Here is a 6208-nt window from a genome sequence, read left to right on the forward strand (position 1 = left end):
CAACAGTCTTTTTTTATGTTTTTACTGTCAAAAAGCAACTTTAATGGGATTAATCCAAGTATAAACTTTTACAGCACATGGTTTTGTTGTTATCTACCAGTCTCCAATTAGAAACATAAATGCATACATACAGCTCTGGAAAAAATTAAGAGACCACTGCAAATTTTTCTTAAATCAGCATCTCTACATGTATGGCAGCCATTCCATTCCAGTGTCTGTTGAATTCCAACACAGGCGCACCTCATTCTACTGAATGAGGTACTGATTAGGGGATCACCTGAACCAAATCTTATTTAACGAGGAAAAGTATAAAAACCACTCCTGTGGTCATCACTATCCTCTTGCAATAGGACCAGCTGGATGGCAAAACAGTGCTAATAGTACCTCAAAAGTAATTGGAATCAAAAAATAACTATTGACCATGCCCAAAGAGTTGAAAAGGAAAGTTTTGAGTGAGGAAAAGAAGGGTTCAATTCTGGCTTTACTGGCAGAGGGATACAGTGAGCGTCGGGTTGCTTCCATCCTTAAAATTTCAAAGACGGCGCTTCATAAGAACAAGGTCAAGCAGCACACATTGGGGACAACAAAGCTACAGACCGGCAGAGGGCGAAAACGACTCTCCACTGACCGGGATGACAGCCAACTCATTCGAATGTCACTCAGCAACCGTAGGATGACATCAAGTGACCTACAAAAAGAATGGCAAACGACAGCTGGGGAGAAGTGCACGGCAAGGACGGTTCGAAACAGGCTCTTAGGGGCAGGGCTGAAGTCGTGCAAAGCTAGAAAAAACCCCTTCATCAATGAGAAGCAAAGAAGAGCCAGGCTGAGGTTTGCAAAAGACCATAAGGATTGGACCGTAGAGGACTGAAGTAAGGTCATCTTCTCTGATGAGTCCAATTTTCAGCTTTGCCCAACACCTGGTCATCTAATGGTTAGACGGAGACCTGGAGAGGCCTACAAGCCACAGTGTCTCGCACCCACTGTGAAATGTGGTGGAGGATCATTGATGATCTGGGGGTGCTTCAGCAAGGCTGGAATTGGGCAGATTTGTCTTTGTGAAGGACGCTTGAATCAAGCCAAGTACAAGGTTGTCCTGGAAGAAAACTTGCTTCCTTCTGCTCTGACAATGTTCCCCAACTCTGAGGATTGGTTTTTCCAGCAGGACAATGCTCCATGCCACACAATCAGGTCAATCAAGGTGTGGATGGAGGACCACCAGATCAAGACCCTGTCATTGCCAGCCCAATCTTCAGACCTGAACCCCATTGAAAACCTCTGGAATGTGATCAAGAGGAAGATGGATGGTCACAAGCCATCAAACAAAGCCGAGCTGCTTGAATTTTTGCGCCAGGAGTGGCATAAAGTCACCCAACATCAATGTGAAAGATGCATGAAAGCTGTGATTGAAAATCAGGGTTATTCCACCAAATATTGATTTCTGAACTCTTCCTAAGTTAAAACATTAGTATTGTGTTGTTTAAAAATGAATATAAACTTATTTTCTTTGCATTATTCGAGGTCTGACAACACTGCATCTTTTTTGTTATTTTGACCAGTTGTCATTTTCTGCAAATAAATGCTCTAAATGACAATATTTTTATTTGGAATTTGGGAGAAATGTTGTCAGTAGTTGTTGAAATGTTCATTTTACCTAAACACATACCTATAAATAGTAAAACCAGAGAAACTGGTAATTTTGCAGTGGTCTCTTAATTTTTTCCAGAGCTGTATATGCAGTGTTTGTTCTAGCCGTAACATCAATCTAATACCACAAAAAAGCAGCCAAACTGCATAGACAGGAAATACCTGACAGAGATATAAAGACAAAAACAGTAGTGTGATAAACAAACTGCACTTCCTCCTGTGTACTGTATATAAAATAATTGGCCTGCAGTAAATTATGCTGAACAAAAATATAAACGCAACATGCAACAATTTCAAAGATTTTACTGAGTTACAGTTCATATAAGGAAATCAGTCAATTAAAATAAATTAATTAGGCCCTAATCTATGGATTTCACATGACTGGGAATACAGATATGCATCTGTTGGTCACAGATACCTTAAAAAAAAAAGGTAGGGGCGTGGATCAGAAAACCAGTCAGTATCTGGTGTGACCACCATTTGTCTCATGCAGTGCGACACATCTCCTTCTCATAGAGTTGATCAGGCTGTTGATTGTGGCCTGTGGAATGTTGTCCCACTCCTCTTCAATGTCTGTGCAAAGTTGCTGGATATTGGCGGAAATGAACACGTCGATCCAGAGCTTCCCAAACGTGCTCAATGGGTGACATGTCTGGTGAGTATGCAGGCCATGGAAGAACTGGGACATTTTCAGCTTCCAGGAATTGTGTACAGATCCTTGCAACATGGGGCGGTGCATTATCATGCTGATACATAAGGTGATGGCGGTGGATGAATGGCACGACAGTGGGCTTCAGGATCTCGTCACGGTATCTCTGTGCATTCAAATTGCCATCGATAAAATGCAAATGTGTTCATTGTCCGTAGTTTATGCCTGCCCATACCATAACCCTACCTCCACCATGGAGCACTCTGTTCACAACATTGACATAAGCAAACCACTTGCCCACACGACGCCATACACGCTGTCTGCCATCTGCCCAGTACAGTTGAAACCGGGATTCATCCGTGAAGAGCACACTTCTCCAGCGTGCCAGTGGCCATCGAAGGTGAGCATTTGCCCACTGAAGTCGGTTACAATGACGAACTGCAGTCAGGTCAAGACCCTGGTGAGGACGACAAGCACACAGATGAGCTTCCCTGAGATGGTTTCTGACAGCTTGTGCAGAAATTCTTCGGTTGTGCAAACCCACAGTTTCATCAGCTGTCCAGGAGGTCCTGGGCTAGCGTGGTTGCACGTGGTCTGTGGTTGTGAGGCCGGTTGGACGTATTGCCAAATTCTCTAAAACGACGTTGGAGGCGGCTTATGGTAGAGAAATGAACATTCAGTTCTCTGGCAACTGCTCTGGTGAACATTCCTGCAGTCAGCATGCCAATTGCACGCACCCTCAAAACTTGAGACATCTGTGGCATTGTGCTGTGTGACAAAACTGCACATTTTAGAGTGGCCTTTTATTGTCCCCAACACAAGGTGCACAACTGTAATGATCATGCTGTTTAATCAGCTTCTTGATATGCCACACCTGTCAGGTGGATGGACTATCTTGGCAAAGGAGAAATGCTCACTAACAGGGATGTAAACAAATTTGTGCACAAAATTTGAGAGAAATAAGCTTTTTGTGCGTATGGAAAATTTCTGGGATCATTTCTTTCAGCTCATGAAACATGGGACCAACACTTTACATGTTGCGTTTATATTTTTGTTCAATATACAATAAAATAATTCAACTGACATGTTCATAGGTACCATACATTATTACACGCACAGAGATGGAATTATTTTGTTAGCTAAAACGGTAAGAAATTACAGACAAATGTTCTTGTAATGACTTTGTTAGTGTTATGATCTGTTTAGTTTGGCGGTGTTGCAATTTGTGATGGTTTTGTCCTTGCCTTCCTGTGAGAATTGGCTGTGAATCAGAGGTCTTCACGGGTCCAAATTAATCAGCCCGACCCGATCATGAACTGACAATTATTTACCCGACCCGACGTAAAGTTTTGTTAGTAGACCCGGATACAATCCAGCCCAAAAAACAATGAAACACTTTTCCTTTCCCCAGCATAGTGTATACACTGACGAGATCCAGTATTAAAGCAGTGGTTTTTTTTTTTCCTAGAGAAGATGGAAATCCGACCTACAGACAGAGTTTATTCCATCCTACGTAGGACTGTAAAATTAAATATATAATATGTTTGTGTAAATGATGTAAAGATAAATATATTATCTGAAAATCAAATGAACTGAAGTACAATTTTGTAAATGCGTGATTTTATTACAAACTTAACACAAGAGCAGATGGAATTGAAATATAAAATTTGTGTTTTGCAAAACTTATTTTCCTACTTTGTCCACAATAACAATAAATCATTCCCACACCGCAGACTTGCATTTTTCTGTGAGCTTTTATTCATGGAATTTGTTTTTCTTAAGTTTCTTTCATGTCCTCATAAACAAATCCATTACTCCGACTTTTAAAAGTGGTCTAAAAGAAACCCCTTCGACATGGGTCACGTTTCTGCTGCTGCACTCAGCAAGCCATGTCATGTGCTACTGGGGGAAGCCAATCCAAGCAACATGAATTATAAACAATGGTTTTTAGTACCAAAAGAGCCTCTTTAATAGTAATCGACAGTTTGCGTATTACTGAGTCAACAAAATCAGACCGACCTGAAAACTTGTTCGGTAGGAGTCGGGTCTTGGGTCCAGGTAGACCTGTGAAGACCTAATGTGAATGACACACTTTATTATGAGCATATCTGCATGGCTGGCAAGCAGCTGCCTACACCAGTGTTGGTGTTGAAAAATGAGAAAACAAATTAATAATATATTTGGTTCATTGGTAGTATGAAGAGGGAGGGAGGTGGTCCTGCTTCATTTTTAAAGTTAAAGGAGGTTATGCGACAATCAGAATATTGGGTTCAGTGTTGGTCTTCACTCTCCAAAAATGAAATGGAGACTTTAAAGAGGAGCAGATGTATTTAAAACTTGGCACTGAGAGCATGACCTCAATTAGATGCTAAATGGAGACAGGGCAGGATATACCATTTTCTTATTTCAAATTTTGTCCATTCCCTTTAAATTTTGCAATAAAATTGCCCTACAGGTAAAAAATATTGTCCTGCCAGAGTGTAGATGTAGCCCCTGATACTGTACAACATCTTGTAGCATTGCATGGAAATTAGAGAGAGAGAGAGAGAGAGAGAGAGAGAGAGAGAGAGAGAGAGAGAGAGAGAGAGAGAGAGAATGTTCTGATAACCCTGTTGGCTGTTTTGACCTTGTTTTGGAAAACTACCTCATTATTATTTATGAACACTGGACTTTCCCTTGAAAATAAACACACAGGTACCACCCTGTTTAAAATAACTTGCAGTATTGTATCAATTGTGCTGTACCCGCTCAAATTTGTGACCACAATATACCAAGAAGGAAGGACTTTGTCACAGGTTCCAATACAAATCTGATATATATATCGAGGGTCACAATATAGCGAGAGACCGATAGAAAAACATATAGGCTAATAACAAATACTGTACAACCACTACCTTGTTTTATCAGGGGTGTCAGGGTCCAATATAAATCCTCTATGCAACCTGCTTTTTCTCATTCTTACGTATAAATAGTTTTGTGTCAATTGTGCTGTCCCCGCTCAAACCTGTGACCACAATATACCAAGAAGGAACAACTTTGTCACTATATATATATATATATATATATATATATATATATATATAGATAGATATATCTTATATATATATATATATACGCATACACACACACAACCCCCATACACACACACAACCCCCTCAGTATATCGCGGGTGCTGGGTGCCAGTACAAATGTGCTATATATCGAGGACCTCGATATAGCAAGAGACCAATAACAAATACTGTACAACCACTCCCTTGTTTTATCAGGGGTGTCAGGGTCCAATATAAATCCTCTATACAACCCGGTTTCTCTCATTTTTCGTATAAAAAGCAGCACAACATTTTAATTCATACTGGGACGGGTAATTGCGTCTCATCAACTTAATTTCATGAATCAATTAATTTCATGAATCTTCCTCTCCTTTCTCAAATGCCCAAACCGCTGCATTGAAAGAATCAATTCCCAACATGTTACTAGGGAGTTAACATCACTGCACTGCACATTTTGCAAGTGCATTGCTTAAAAAACCGCTTCAGCAAGTAGATATTTAATTTGCTTTGTGTTATTGTGCAATGCATGTGTATATGATAACAGTACAATATTAATGCTTTGTTTTTAATTGTTCTTTATATTTTAGTTTGTGATGTGCAGTACAAAATAAAATGAACAGTAATTCTAAGTGAAATTGTCTGCAGCTAAGGCATGCGCAGTTAGACTGTAAAAATGGGAAGCTGACTTGAAAAAACAGACAACTGGCACAGTGTACCCTCTTTGTAAAGAGGCAGACTCTAGTACAGAGAAACAGACTGTGCGTGCAAGAAAAATTAAAAATCATTAGACACTTGGTAAAAATATATATATATATATATATATATCAATTATATATTTAATATATTAATTTTTAAAATATTA

The sequence above is a fragment of the Polyodon spathula genome, chromosome 4, assembly GCF_017654505.1.
Source record: "Polyodon spathula isolate WHYD16114869_AA chromosome 4, ASM1765450v1, whole genome shotgun sequence".
NCBI lineage: Eukaryota > Metazoa > Chordata > Actinopteri > Acipenseriformes > Polyodontidae > Polyodon > Polyodon spathula.